Consider the following 16,076-nt stretch of genomic DNA (forward strand, 5'->3'; position numbering starts at 1 on the left):
AGGTTTAGACTATTCCAAATCTTAAAAAGACACGTCCCCATTTATTCACGCAACACTGTAGAAATGCATCATCAGCATGATTAGTCAGCAGCTTTCGCACAGACCAGGATGTCTTATTAACCCTCATCTCTCAGCCTGTAGCAATGGATGTCTAGTGATGACAAGACACTGTCCTTCTGCTGCAGAGGGTTAGAACCAACAGGCCCTGGGACTTACTGAGGAGAGGGCAGGTAGACAGCATACACCACTTTCAAACACACACACAGACAAGGACTCTTGCAAGCATGCACACACACACATTTTAGTCAGTATAGCTGAGACAGCAACTATACTATGTGGGTCTCTGCTTTAGATGGGAGGAGTGTTGCACTATAAAGCTACTGTAAAATCACCTTGCATCAATGAGTTACAGAGTGCAACTGTCACGTTGGTTGTGAGGAGACCAAGGCGCAGCGTGGTAAGTGTACATTCTTCATTTTTTAAAGAAATGCAACACTGAACAAACAAAACGTGAAGCTAATCCGAATAGTGCAGACAGGCAACTAAACATAGAATAAGGACCCACAAATACCCAAGCGAACATGGCTACCTAAATATGGTCCCCAATCAGAGACAACGATAAACAGCTGCCTCTGATTGGGAACAAATTCAGGCCACCATAAACCTACATATGCCTAGACTTACAAACACCCCATGACATACAAAAACCCTAAACACAAAACCTAAATAATAAAGAAAACATAGATAACTAAGGTCAGTGCGTGACAGCAACATGTGTTAAAACAAATGGTCATATACAGGAAACAATATCTAACCAATTGAAATGTGTTGTTTCCATGGGAGAATGTTTAGCATATTAATGTTGTCTTTGTGCTAAAATACACACAGCACAGATCCAAGAACAGTTAATTGAACAATCAGTGAATGAACGAAAGAAAGGAAATAAAGCCTAGCGTTTAAGAGCATTGGGCCGACTAAGTGAAACATATGCCGACGTGCCCTTGAGCAAGGCACTTAACCCTGTAAGTCGCTCTGGATAAGAGCGTCTGATAAATGGAAGGCAAAGATATCAACGTCAAAATATTATGCAAAAAAAAAGTCTAGAAATGAGTCCCTTGACGGCACCCTAATCTGAGATCAGTAGCGAACACTCTCTCTCTCTAAACGTAGAACATCACGTGGAACATGCAGATGACTTCAGGATGCTTCCGGAGGATCATGCTGCAAAATGAACGTAGAATGAAAGGACATTTGAAAACACATACAGTATGTTATATACTGTAACAGTGCTAGGGTCAGGTTGACCTTCTGTGTAACTGAGTTACAAAGTTACTCATTACAGTGGAGTAGTTACACTTCAGGTAGATGACTTTCATGAGAGCAGCAGGACAAATGGTGCAATGTCTGATCTGACTTTTTCTCTCACCAGTTCCTCTGTGTCGCTCTCTGCGATGTTTTGTCGTAAACGCTCCCAGAACGTTACCCTCTCGTCCTCATCCTGGGGTCAGTCCAGGTAGGTCCGGGTTCTGGCCAGCTTAGCCAGTCTGCAACACAAACACCCAGTACATCATATCACTACTGTTCATATCACTACTTTTCATATACAATGTATTCCATTCTAAGTTCAGTCCATTCAAGAGATGAGTTGGTGTGTTACCTGTGGAAGGCAGACAGCTCGAAGGGGGAGATGTGTTCTAGGAAGATGAGGATGAGTCTGTGGCTGCGCTCAGACAACAGGCGGTGTGTGGCCACTCTCATCTCCAGGCCACACCAGTCACTCCTCAGGTAGCGTCTGGTCAACACACACACCGTCCTCCTGCTGCAGTAGATGTTCTCAGCGATGTTATCCACGATGCCCTTCCCTACCTGGGACAGGACACAACAGGCTGGGTGCTGTTTATCAATCTAATCTAATGTATTTGTGGTTGTACTAATATACACATATTCTCCATTCTCACACACACACACACATACACTTGCATGTCGAAGCACGCACTCGCCCGCACACACACACACACCTCAAAGTCTCGGTGGTGCAGACACAGTCATAGTCGTGGCTCCCCCTCCTCCTCTAGCATCGGGGCCATCTCTCCCAGTACCCACGCCATGTCACGACTGCTGAGCGACACAAACTCATCATACCTCACCTCTATCAGCTTCTCCCACTGTTCCCCCATCCTCCTCTTCCTCCTTCTCCTCCCTCTTCCCCCTCTATCAGCTCCTCCCACTGTCCCCCCATCCTCCTCCTCCACCACCTCCTCCCCACATGTCGCTCCACCCATCCTCCTCCTCCACCACCTCCTCTCCCCACACGTCGCTCCACCCATCCTCCTCCTCCACCACCTCCTCCCCACATGTCGCTCCACCCATCCTCCTCCTCCACCACCTCCTCCCCACACGTCGCTCCACCCATCCTCCTCCTCCACCACCACCCCCCCACACGTCGCTCCACCCATCCTCCTCCTCCACCACCTCCTCCCCACACGTCGCTCCACCCATCCTCCTCCTCCACCACCTCCTCCCCACACGTCGCTCCACCCATCCTCCTCCTCCACCACCTCCTCCCCCACACGTCGCTCCACCCATCCTCCTCCTCCTCCACCACCACCTCCCCACACGTCGCTCCACCCATCCTCCTCCTCCACCACCTCCTCCCCACACGTCGCTCCACCCATCCTCCTCTTCCACCACCTCCTCCCCACACGTCGCTCCACCCATCCTCCTCCTCCACCACCTCCCCACACGTCGCTCCACCCATCCTCCTCTTCCACCACCTCCTCCCCACACGTCGCTCCACCCATCCTCCTCCACCACCACCTCCCCACACGTCGCTCCACCCATCCTCCTCCTCCACCACCTCCTCCCCACACGTCGCTCCACCCATCCTCCTCTTCCACCACCTCCTCCCCACACGTCGCTCCACCCATCCTCTCAGATGAAAGAATAGAACGACACAGGGCCAGCGGAGGAAGCGGTATCCTAGCGCCAAGCACAGGAGGGTGCACACAGTGGCCGTTGTGGAGACGTAGGACAGGAAGTCGTCTTCGGTCTGGCAGAGGCGCTCCATGGTGGACAGGAAGTTGAGTCGTTGGTAGTGCCAGATGCACTGCTGTCGCTGCAGGAGCACCACCTGAATCCATAACCAATCAATCATTAATCATCTGTAATCAATATACTGTATCAACCCTAGTCAACACCACCTCAGTCAATTATCAACACTCTATAAATTGTTGTTGAAAGATTCTAATCAATATCATTTGCTGTTCACAGCACCCGTTAAAGACCAGAAATCATCAAACAAATACACAATACCTGGTAAAAACCTGTTTGTTACCTGTTATTGATCAACAATAATCAATATGTTATCAGCAGTCAGCAGATCAGAGCTTTAGTTGGACCTGACTTGTTCTACCTGTGTTTTGCGAGAGTTGTCAGCCCAGTCCAGAAGCCAGCCGTTGGAGCAGTCACAGCGGAAGTCGACCTGGTCAAAGACCAGCGTAGAGAGAGACAGCAGGGGAATGAAGACCCCCTCCAACAGGATCAGAGGGCTCTCACTGTACAGCCTCAAAACACGTAGAGACACCAGGTCTGTAAACATGGACTGGAGAGAGGGAAAGAAAGAGGGAGGAAAAGGGAGAGGGAGAGAGATAAAGAGGGGGTGAAAGAAAGAGAAGGTGAGAAAGAGAGAGACACAGTAATGAGAAGGAGAGAGAGGGAGATACAGTAATGACAATGTAAGGGAGGGAGAGAAAGACAGGGAGAGAGGGAGATACAGTAATGACATTGTGAGGGAGGGAGAGAAAGACAGGGAGAGAGGGAGATACAGTAATGACAATGTAAGGGAGGGAGAGAAAGACAGAGAGAGAGGGAGATACAGTAATGACAATGTGAGGGAGGGAGAGAAAGACAGAGGGAGATACAGTAATGACAATGTGAGGGAGGGAGAGAAAGACAGAGGGAGATAGAAAAACAGTAATAACAATGTGAGGAGGGGAGGGAGAGAAAGACAGAGGGAGATAGAAAAACAGTAATGACAATGTGAGGGAGGGAGAGAAAGACAGAGAGAGAGGGAGATACAGTAATGACATTGTGAGGGAGGGAGAGAAAGACAGAGGGAGATACAGTAATGACAATGTGAGGGAGGGAGAGAAAGACAGAGGGAGATAGAGATACAGTAATGACAATGTGAGGGAGGGAGAGAAAGACAGAGAGAGAGGGAGATACAGTAATGACAATGTGAGGGAGGGAGAGAAAGACAGAGGGAGATACAGTAATGACAATGTGAGGGAGGGAGAGAAAGACAGAGGGAGATACAGTAATAACAATGTGAGGGAGGGAGAGAAAGACAGAGGGAGATAGAGATACAGTAATGACAATGTGAGGGAGGGAGAGAAAGACAGAGGGAGATACAGTAATGACAATGTGAGGGAGGGAGAGAAAGACAGAGGGAGATAGAGATACAGTAATGACAATGTGAGGGAGGGAGAGAAAGACAGAGGGAGATACAGTAATGACAATGTGAGGGAGGGAGAGAAAGACAGAGAGAGAGGGAGATACAGTAATGACAATGTGAGGGAGGGAGAGAAAGACAGATAGAGATACAGTAATGACAATGTGAGGGAGGGAGAGAAAGACAGAGGGAGATACAGTAATAACAATGTGAGGGAGGGAGAGAAAGACAGAGGGAGATACAGTAATAACAATGTGAGGGAGGGAGAGAAAGACAGAGGGAGATACAGTAATAACAATGTGAGGGAGGGAGAGAAAGACAGAGGGAGATACAGTAATAACAATGTGAGGGAGGGAGAGAAAGACAGAGGGAGATACAGTAATAACAATGTGAGGGAGGGAGAGAAAGACAGAGGGAGATACAGTAATAACAATGTGAGGGAGAAAGACAGAGAGAAAGACAGAGGGAGATAGAAAAACAGTAATGACAATGTGAGGGGGGAGAGAAAGACAGAGAGAGAGGGAGATACAGTAATGACATTGTGAGGGAGGGAGAGAAAGACAGAGGGCGATACAGTAATAACAATGTGAGGGAGGGAGAGAAAGACAGAGGGAGATAGAGATACAGTAATGACAATGTGAGGGAGGGAGAGAAAGACAGAGGGAGATACAGTAATGACATTGTGAGGGAGGGAGATAAAGACAGAGAGAGAGGGAGATACAGTAATGACATTGTGAGGGAGGGAGAGAAAGACAGAGGGAGATACAGTAATGACAATGTGAGGGAGGGAGAGAAAGACAGAGGGAGATACAGTAATAACAATGTGAGGGAGGGAGAGAAAGACAGAGGGAGAGGGAGATAGAAAAACAGTAATGACAATGTGAGGGAGGGAGAGAAAGACAGAGAGAGAGGGAGATACAGTAATGACATTGTGAGGGAGGGAGAGAAAGACAGAGGGAGATACAGTAATGACAATGTGAGGGAGGGAGAGAAAGACAGAGGGAGATAGAGATACAGTAATGACAATGTGAGGGAGGGAGAGAAAGACAGAGGGCGATACAGTAATAACAATGTGAGGGAGGGAGAGAAAGACAGAGGGAGATAGAGATACAGTAATGACAATGTGAGGGAGGGAGAGAAAGACAGAGGGAGATACAGTAATGACATTGTGAGGGAGGGAGAGAAAGACAGGGAGATACAGTAATGACAATGTGAGGGAGGGAGAGAAAGACAGAGGGAGATACAGTAATGACATTGTGAGGGAGGGAGAGAAAGACAGAGGGAGATACAGTAATGACAATGTGAGGGAGGGAGAGAAAGACAGAGGGAGATAGACATACAGTAATGACAATGTGAGGGAGGGAGAGAAAGACAGAGGGAGATACAGTAATGACATTGTGAGGGAGGGAGAGAAAGACAGGGAGATACAGTAATGACAATGTGAGGGAGGGAGAGAAAGACAGAGGGACAGAGGGAGATAGAGATACAGTAATGACAATGTGAGGGAGGGAGAGAAAGACAGAGGGAGATACAGTAATGACATTGTGAGGGAGGGAGAGAAAGACAGAGGGAGATACAGTAATGACAATGTGAGGGAGGGAGAGAAAGACAGAGGGAGATAGAGATACAGTAATGACAATGTGAGGGAGGGAGAGAAAGACAGAGGGAGATAGAGATACAGTAATGACAATGTGAGGGAGGGAGAGAAAGACAGAGGGAGATACAGTAATGACAATGTGAGGGAGGGAGATAAAGACAGAGAGAGATAGAGATACAGTAATGAGAAAGAGACAGAGAGATCTTAACTCAAATGTTTACTGTTTGCTGATGATCTGGTGCTTCTGTCCCCAACCATGGAGGGCCTACAGCAGCACCTAGATCTTCTGCACAGATTCTGCCAGACGTAAAACATCAAATAATGCATGCAGAGCAGAATTAGGCCGATACCCACTAATGGTTAAAATCCAGAAAAGAGACGTTAAATGTTACAACCACCTAAAAGGAAGTGATTCCCAAACCTTCCACAACAAAGCCATCACCTGCAGAGAAATTACCCAGAGAATAGTCCCCCAAGCTGGTCCTGGGGTTCTGTTCACAAACACACCCCACAGAGCCCCAGGACAGCAACACAAGTATACCCAACCAAATCATCAGAAAACAAAGATAATTACTTGATACATTGGAAAGAATTGACCAAAAACTAGAAACAGACTGTACACAGTGGCAGAATACCTGACCACTGTGACTGAACCAAAATTAAGGAAAGCTTTGACTATGTACAGACTCAGTGAGCATAGCCTTGCTATTGAGAGGACGCCATAGGCAGACCTGGTTCTCAAGAGGAGACACTCCCCACAGTGTGCCATCACAGCAGCAAGATTTGTGAACTGTTTCCACAAGAAAAGGGGTTGTACAACCCATATTTATGTTTATTTTTTTCCCCTTTTGTTCTTTAACTATTTGCACATCGTTATAACACTGTGTATAGCCATTAAATTACATTTGTAATGTCTCCATTTTTAAAAAACTTTTGTGAGTGTAATGTTTACTGTTCATTTTTTATTGTTTATAATCTATTTCACTTGCTTTGTCAATGTAAACATATGTTGCCCATGCCAAAAAAGCCCTTTGAATTTAATTGAATTGAGAGCGAGAGCTACAGTAATGTGGAAGACAGCATTGGCAGTAACACATGAAGGATCTAAGCACTCTAAATGTGAAGGTAGAGACACCAGGATCATTATCAGTAGCCATGAAACTAAAAGCAGTTGGAAAAACGATCAATCAATGAATGATTCGATTGATGGACCAATAGCTAGTTAGTACCCTGGTGAGGAAGATGAGTCGACAGTTGATCAGCACTAGGCTCCTGAGCTCCGTCAGGTTCCTGAAGGTAACACTGGGGTCTGTGTGGGTGGAGAAGTTGAGTTTGGTCAGTTTGAGCCTCTTCAGCTTTCGTAGCTGGTTGATGGTGGTGTAGGGGGTGGTAAACTTCTCAGGGTTGGCTGAGAACTCAATCGATTCCAGGTTGAGGAAGTAGGGGGCCAGGAAAAGTTTGCTGTAGTCAAATGTTGTCCCCTCACCCACCTATTTTCAGAATATGTGTATTACTAAGATTACAGGACAATTACTGGTAGCTAGCCAGATCAGTGTCTGCTGCAGCCAAGTCCTTCAGCACAACGTCGTTGAGGCATGACAATAACATGAATTGGCGGTAGCAGAAATTTATCTGGCTAGCTTCCAGTATGATACATTTTCCTGTACAAGATCTGCTGCTTAGCTATAAAGCTCTTCAATCCTGGTCCTGTGGAACCACAGCTTGACATAAGTTGATCAGCTGAACCAACCCACTGGGCACAGACATCATTTGGTTGAGTTGTCAACTAATGTGAATTGAACATGAAATCAACAACAAATGTCACCATGTCATTAGATTTAGGTTAAAGGTTTGGTGAAGAAAATACTAAATGTTCTCAGGTTGATGACTTTTTGCAAATCCAATCAGTTTTCCACTTTGATTCATCATCATTACAGATATATTGTTGTTGCTTGAAATGATGTGGAAAGAACATTGATTCAATTAGTTTTTGCCCCGTGGGAAGTGTGTTAGTACTGGATAATGGAGCAATAGCCTGCACACCTTTACTTTCGCCAGGACCATGGTTGAAGATTACTGCTAGACATCACATTGAGATACAACACAGAGTAACTCCACATCCTGGCCCACCTTCAGCTCTCGGACCATGGGGAACATGTTGTTTTCACAGTCAGAGGACTGGATCATCTTCTCTCTGAGTTCCAGGACCATGGGGAACTCAGGAGCGGGAACATGGCCTACGGTGAGGTAGGTTCCTGGGCCTGTGTTGATGAGGACGTTCTGGAGCTTGGTGGGGAAGCCCAGGAACAGCATGTTGAGGTAGAGTTGGTAGATAATGTCTATCTCTCCCAGGCCGAGGTCTTGGAGTCGATGCGGTCTACGGAACACCCCATGAGCGATGCCCCCCGAGATCTTGTTCCCTTCCAGGAGGAGAACCTACAGTCACATCATCAATAATTGATTACCAAAATCTGTTTCCCCTCCAAACATATAGCAGTTACCACATCAACACAAATATCCTGATCTGACCTTTAGAGCAGGCAGACCCTCAAAGTCGTCTTCTCCCAGCAGGGAGATTTTGTTGTGAGTGAGGTCGAGGACACGGAGGAGCGGTATCCCCTGGAGAGCCCGGTGGGCCAAGGAGGAGATATGGTTCCCACTCAGATCCTAACGCTCCAGCAGGGGCATACAGGAGAACTGAGAATGATCATGACAAACATCATACTCATCGCCATACTGATTTTATATAGCATCCCACAAATATCTCAAGTCAAATACATTTGTCAGCAAAGTTATTGTATCTCAGTTAGTTGATGTAAAGACATTAAACAGAAGTGACACAGACTGACCTGATCAGTGGTGATCTCAGTGAGGTGGTTGTCATGGAGAATGAGAGAGGAGAGGTTTAACATTGAAATGTTTACACACGAGGCACTAACCAAGAATACAGTTTAAAGAAAAATATATGAATAAGAAATTAAAGTAACAAGTAATTAAAGACTGCAGTAAAATGTCTGGGTAGCAATTTGATTAGATGCTTAGGAGTCTTATGACTTGGGAGAAGAAGCTGTTTAGAAGCCTCTTGGACCTAGACTTGGCACTCCGGTAAATCAAATCAAATGTATTTATATAGCCCTTCTTACATCAGCTGATATCTCAAAGTGCTGTACAGAAACCCAGCCTAAAACCCCAAACAGCAAGCAATGCAGGTGTAGAAGCACGGTGGCTAGGAAAAACTCCCTAGAAAGGCCAAAACCTAGGAAGAAACCTAGAGAGGAACCAGGCTATGTGGGGTGGCCAGTCCTCTTCTGGCTGTGCCGGGTGGAGATTATAACAGAACATGGCCAAGATGTTCAAATGTTCATAAATGACCAGCATGGTCCAATAATAATAAGGCAGAACAGTTGAAACTGGAGCAGCTGCACGGCCAGGTGGACTGGGGACAGCAAGGAGTCATCATGTCAGGTAGTCCTGAGGCATGGTCCTAGGGCTCAGGTCCTCTGAGAGAGAGAAAGAAAGAGAGAAAGAGAGAATTAGAGAGAGCACACTTAAAATTCACACAGGACACCGAATAGGACAGGAGAAGTACTCCAGATATAACAAACTGACCCTAGCCCCCCGACACATAAACTACTGCAGCATAAATACTGGAGGCTGAGACAGGAGGGGTCAGGAGACACTGTGGCCCCATCCGAGGACACCCCCGGACAGGGCCAAACAGGAAGGATATAACCCCACCCACTTTGCCAAAGCACAGCCCCCACACCACTAGAGGGATATCTTCAACCACCAACTTACCATCCTGAGACAAGGCTGAGTATAGCCCACATAGATCTCCGCCACGGCACAACCCAAGGGGGGTACCGCTTGCCGTGCGGTATCAAAGAGAACAGTCTATGACTAGGGTGGATGGAGTCTTTCACAATGTTTAGGGCATTCCTATGGTATAGAGTTCGTGGATGGCAGGAAGCTTAGCCCCAGTGAGGTACTGGGCCATACGCACTACCCTCTGTAATGCCTTGCGGTTGGAGGCCAAGCAGTTGCCATACCAGGCAGTGATGCAACAAGTCAGGATTTTGTCGATGGTGCAGCTGTAGAACCTTTTGAGGATCTGAGGACCCATGCCAAATCTTTTCAGTCTCCTGAGGGGGAATAGGTTTTGTCGTTCCCTCTTCACAGCTGTCTTGGTGTGCTTGGACCATATTAGTTTGTTGGTGATGTGGACAAAATTGTCTGCTAAATGGCATATATTATTGTATATTACCTTGGTTACCAGCCTGTTTATGCTTTATCCAACTCCTTTGAGTCTGATCAGAAACCAGACCCCCAGAAAACCATAGACTAGACCTGGGGTACCCAACTCACGAGGTCCGGATCCTGCTGCCTTCTGTTCTACCCGATCATTAATTACACCCACCTGATGTCCCAGTTCTAAATCAGTCCCTGATTAGAGGGGAACAAGTAATAAAACACAGTGGAACTGGCTTTGAGGTCCAGAGTGTAGTTTGAGGGAACTAGACCATTCTAAAGCGACTCACCTCTTCATGACCTCTGCAGTGAAGGCTGTGATAAGGGCCAGGCGCAGATCCAAGGACTCCACTCCATGTTTTACTACCAGAGTACACAGGTCAGACAGGCTGGGGGTGAACTGTCTCAAGGTGTAACTGGACAGGTAGAGCTTGTTAAACCTCCCCATGCCAGACCCCCACAGCTGGCCCAGCCAGACATCCACCATAGACAGAGACAGACTGGACAGGTTCTGGAACACAGACAGAGACTTCGGCTCTACCCTCCACAGGGTTTCCACTCAGATCCAGGAGCCTGGACAGGAGCACCGTGGGCCACGGATTGGATGGATGGAGCTGACCATGCTGCCGGGCAGCTCCAGGGTCTCTAGTTTCTCCATCCCAGGGGAGAGGAGACAGAACAGTTCCCCCAGGTCTCTCGCTCCAGCCCTGTCCACCCTCAGGCTCCTCACTCGTACCAGGGGATCCAGCAGAGCAGGGGGGGCCAGGGCCAGACTCATCCCAGCCAGGGTGAGCTCCTCCAGGCTAGACAGGCCCGGGAACACCCCTGGCTCCAGAGTGACGTTCACTCCCCCCCAGGAGGAGGAGACGAGGATGTGGAGGAACCTTAGTTTGGGCAGACTGTGAAAAAAGGGGATACACACACATTTAGGATTAAAAATATGGGCTGAATCAATGCATAACAGCTATACACGTGTGCGCGCACACACACGCTCACACCTTCGCCAGGTGTGAGCCATCCAAATAGAGGTGCTCCAGGAGGGGAATGTGAGAGAAGGAGTCTGCAGGCAGGGAGGAGGAGGAGTGAAGGATACAAAGAGAACGCACATCAGGAAACACCTCCTCCAGCCCAGACCTGAAATAAAGATAAGATTAGTGATTGATTCTTATATATATATATATATATATATATACACACAGTGGGGCAAAAAAGTATTTAGTCAGTCCCCAATTGTGCAAGTTCTCCCACTTAAAAAGATGAGAGAGGCCTGTAATTTTCATCATAGGTACACTTTAAATATGACAGACAAATGAGGGAAAAAAATCCAGAAAATCACATTGTAGGATTTTTAATGAATTTATTTGCAAATTATGGTGGAAAATAAGTATTTGGTCACCTGCAAACAAGCAAGATTTCTGGCTCTCACAGACCTGTAACTTCTTTAAGAGGCTCCTCTGTCCTCCACTCGTTACCTGTATTAATGGCACCTGTTTGAACTTGTTTGAAGAAATCAACTGTGGGAGCAATTATTAGGAAATGGAAGACATACAAGACCACTGATAATCTCCCTCGATCTGGGGCTCCATGCAAGATCTCACCCCATGGGGTCAAAAGGATCACAAGAACGGTGAGTAAAAATCCCAGAACCACACGGGGGAACCTAGTGAATGACCTGCAGAGAGCTGGGACCAAAGTAACAAAGCCTACCATCAGTAACACACTACGCGGCCAGGGACTCAAATCCTGCAGTGCCAGGCGTGTCCCCCTGCTTAAGCCAGTACATGTCCAGGCCCGTCTGAAGTTTGCTAGAGAGCATTTGGATGATCCAGAAGAAGATTGGGAGAATGTAATATGGTCAGATGAAACCAAAATATAACTTTTTGGTAAAAACTCAACTCGTCATGTTTGGAGGACAAAGAATGCTGAGTTGCATCCAAAGAACACCATACCTACTGTGAAGCATGGGGGTGGAAACATCATGCTTTGGGGCTGTTTTTCTGCAAAGGGACCAGGACGACTGATCCGTGTAAAGGAAGAATGAATGGGGCCATGTATCGTGAGATTTTGAGTGAAAACCTCCTTCCATCAGCAAGGGCATTGAAGATGAAACGTGGCTGGGTCTTTCAGCATGACAATGATCCCAAACACACCGCCCGGGCAACGAAGGAGTGGCTTCGTAAGAAGCATTTCAAGGTCCTGGAGTAGCCTAGCCAGTCCCCAGATCTCAACCCCATATAAAATCTTTGGAGGGAGTTGAAAGTCCGTGTTGCCCAGCAACAGCCCCAAAACATCACTGCTCTAGAGGAGATCTGCATGGAGGAATGGGCCAAAATACCAGCAACAGTGTGTGAGAACCTTGTGAAGACTTACAGAAAACATTTGACCTCTGTCATTGCCAACAAAGGGTATATAACAAAGTATTGAGATAAACTTTTGTTATTGACCAAATACTTATTTTCCACCATAATTTGCAAATAAATTCATAAAAAATCCTACAATGTGATTTTCTGGATTTTTTTTTTCTCATTTTGTCTGTCATAATTGAAGTTGAAAATAATGAAAATTACAGGCCTCTCTCATCTTTTTAAGTGGGAGAACTTGCACAATTGGTGGCTGACTAAATACTTTTTTTGCCCCACTGTGTGTGTATATATATTATATTATATTATTTTTACTATTTTCTTCATTGTTGTAATGAATACGATGGGAGACAGAGAGCTGGTTTCAAGCGCAGGGCGCAGCAGGTGTTCATTTGTAAAGGACCACAGGAGGAGGCAGGTAGCTTGTTCCAGGGGCAGGCAGGCAGGTCATACATAGGGGGTCCAAAAAGGCAACAGTACAGGCATGGAGAAGGCTAATGACGTAGTGCAGGAGATCAGGTGTACAGTACAAGCAGGGAATAGGCTAAAAGGCGTCGTTAGTGAGGATGGCCAAAACTATCGCACACGGGAGGACTAATACGGAAAACACCAGAGCTCCGAATAGAAAAGTGTATTAAAACAAACAATACCTCACAATGACGGGTGCAAAGAACAGAACTAAATAGTGTGTGTAAATGACATACAGGTGTGTGAACAGGTGATCAGAGTTCAGGTGATTGGGATCTGGAGAGTGAGCTGCGTTCAGGGGATCTATGTGTTTGAGAGTGTGAGTTGGGAACAGACGTTACAATTGTAGAATAATAGTGAAGACATCAAAACTATGAAATAACACATATGGAATCATGTCGTAAGCAAAAAAGTGTTAAACAAATAAAAATATATTTTATATTTGAGATTCTTCAAAGTAGCCACCCGTTGCCTTGATGACAGATTTGCACACTCTTGGCATTCTCTCAACCAGCTTCACCTGGAATGCTTCTCTGACAGTATTGAAGGAGTTCCCACATATGCTGAACACTTGTTGGCTGCTTTTTCTTCACTCTGCGGTCCAACTCATCCCAAACAATCTCAATTGGGTTGAGGTCAGGTGATTGTGGAGGCCAGGTCATCTAAGTCAGCACTCTCCTTCTTGGTCAAATAGCCCTTACACAGCCTGGAGGTGTGTTGGGTCATTGTCCTGTTGAAAAATGATAGTACCACTAAGCGCAAACCAGATGGGATGGTGTATTGCTGCAGAATGCTGTGGTAGCCATGCTGGTTAAGTGTGCCTTGAATTCTAAATAAATCACTGACAGTGTCACCATCAAAGCACCCCCACACCATCACACCTCCTCCTCCATGCTTCACGGTGGGAACCACACATGTGGAGATGATCCGTTCACCTACTCTGCATCTCACAAATACACTGCAGTTGGAACCAAAAATCTCAAATTTAGACTCATCAGACCAAAGGACAGATTTTCGCCGGGCGAATGTCCAATGCTCGTGTTTCTAGGCCCAAGCAAGTCGCTTCTTATCATTGGTGTCCTTCAGTAGTGGTTTCTTTGCAGCAAGCCTGATTCACACAGTCCTCTGAACAGTTGATGTTGAGATGAGTCTGCTACTTGAACTCTGTGAAGCATTTATTTGGGCTGCAATTTCTGAGGCTGGTAACTCTAATGAACTTACCCTCCGCAGCAGAGGTAACTCTGGGTCTTCCTTACCTGTGGCGGTCCTCATGAGAGCCATTTTCCGCATAGCGCTTGATGGTTTTTGCGACTGCACTTGAAGAAACTTTCAAAACTCTTGACATTTTCTGGATTGACTGACCATCTCTTAAAGTAATGGACTGTCATTTCTCTTTGCTTATTTGAGCTGTTCTTACTATAATATGGGCTATCTTCTGTATACCATCCCTACCTTGTCACAACACAATTGATTGGCTCAAATGCATAAAGGAAAGAAATTCCACAAACAAACTTTTAACAAGGCACACCTGTTAATTGAAATGCATTCCAGGCGACTACCCCATGAAGCTGGTTGAGAGAATGCAAAGAGTGTGCAAAGCTGTCATCAAGTCAAACGGTGGCTACTTTGAAGAATCTTAAATATATTTGGATTTGTTTAACACTTTTTTGATTACTGCATGATTCCATATGTGTTATTTCATAGTTTGGATGTCTTCACTATAATTCCACAATGTAGAACATTTTAAAAACAAGAAAGAAAACCACTTGAATGAGGTGTGTCAAAACTTTGACTTAACACAAACGTCATTCTTGGTGTTAGACCTAAATGAAACACAGAATATTTATGTTACAGCACACTTTTTATTAGAACTACATGGCATACAGTAATTTCATAATCCTCATAACAAACACCTAATTAACAATCAATAAATTCCAAGTACATACCAGCTGATAGGAAACCAAAATGGACTATACAAGTGAAGTAGGACAGTCAAAGTGAAGTAGGACAGTCAAAGTGAAGTAGGACAGTCAAAGTGAAGTAGGACAGTCAAAGTGAAGTAGGACAGCTCACCTCAGTGTTCCGTGTTTACAAACTGTCTTCCTTTGCCAGACCTCTGTGCTTCTATGGAGGGAAAGGTCTGTACTTCTGTCGACACCTAGACCGATACAGTCTCGTGCAGAATACTTGTCACGTTCTGACCTTTATTTCCTTTGTTTTGTCATTATTTAGTATGGTCAGGGCGTGAGTTGGGTGGGCAGTCTATGTTTGTCTTTCTATGATTTGGGTATTTCTATGTTTCGGCCTAGTATGGTTCTCAATCAGAGGCAGGTGTCATTAGTTGTCTCTGATTGAGAATCATACTTAGGTAGCCTGGGTGTCACTGTGTGTTTGTGGGTGATTGTTCCTGTCTCTGTGTTTTGCACCAGATAGGGCTGTTTTGGTTTTCCACGTTTGTTGTTTTTGTAGTGTTCGTGGTTATCCTTTTTGTTATTAAACATGAATCAGTATAATCACGCTGCATTTTGGTCCGCTTCTCCTTCACAACAGGAAAACCGTTACAATACTAGAGAACAACCTTTAAATATGTCTTGAGAAAAGGGATGTGAAAACAATGTCTTTACTGCAAAAGTTGTTGTGTAGGTTTAAAATAGTGAGAGGTTCTCTGTGGCTGTGAAGTGCTGAAGGTTAATTACCAGACCTGTAATGGACAGAACAGCAATACTTTTCATTCTCACCTCTATCAGTTGGCATAAAGCTGACATTTTGGACACAACAACATGACAACTGTTCTTCAGAAGGTCAACGCTTCATTTATTAGGTTGCTTTTATCACAATCGTACCATGTTACATTTGCACATTTAAATCACACAAAGTGGAGTTTTCAACGATGCCTCTGTAAGCCCACGTGGTTCAACTTGAATGTCCGTTCAATCAATGTTTTAATGAGTGG

At 45.7% G+C, this 16,076-nt stretch overlaps 1 pseudogene; it reads right to left on the reverse strand.

Moving 5' to 3' along the window:
* Positions 1 to 1,068: 1,068 nt before the first annotated feature.
* LOC112238658 lies at positions 1,069 to 14,932 on the reverse strand (annotated as a pseudogene).
* Between the last annotated feature and the right edge of the window lie 1,144 nt (positions 14,933 to 16,076).

Source organism: Oncorhynchus tshawytscha, unplaced genomic scaffold (genome assembly GCF_018296145.1).
Source record: "Oncorhynchus tshawytscha isolate Ot180627B unplaced genomic scaffold, Otsh_v2.0 Un_scaffold_17_pilon_pilon, whole genome shotgun sequence".
Lineage (NCBI taxonomy): Eukaryota > Metazoa > Chordata > Actinopteri > Salmoniformes > Salmonidae > Oncorhynchus > Oncorhynchus tshawytscha.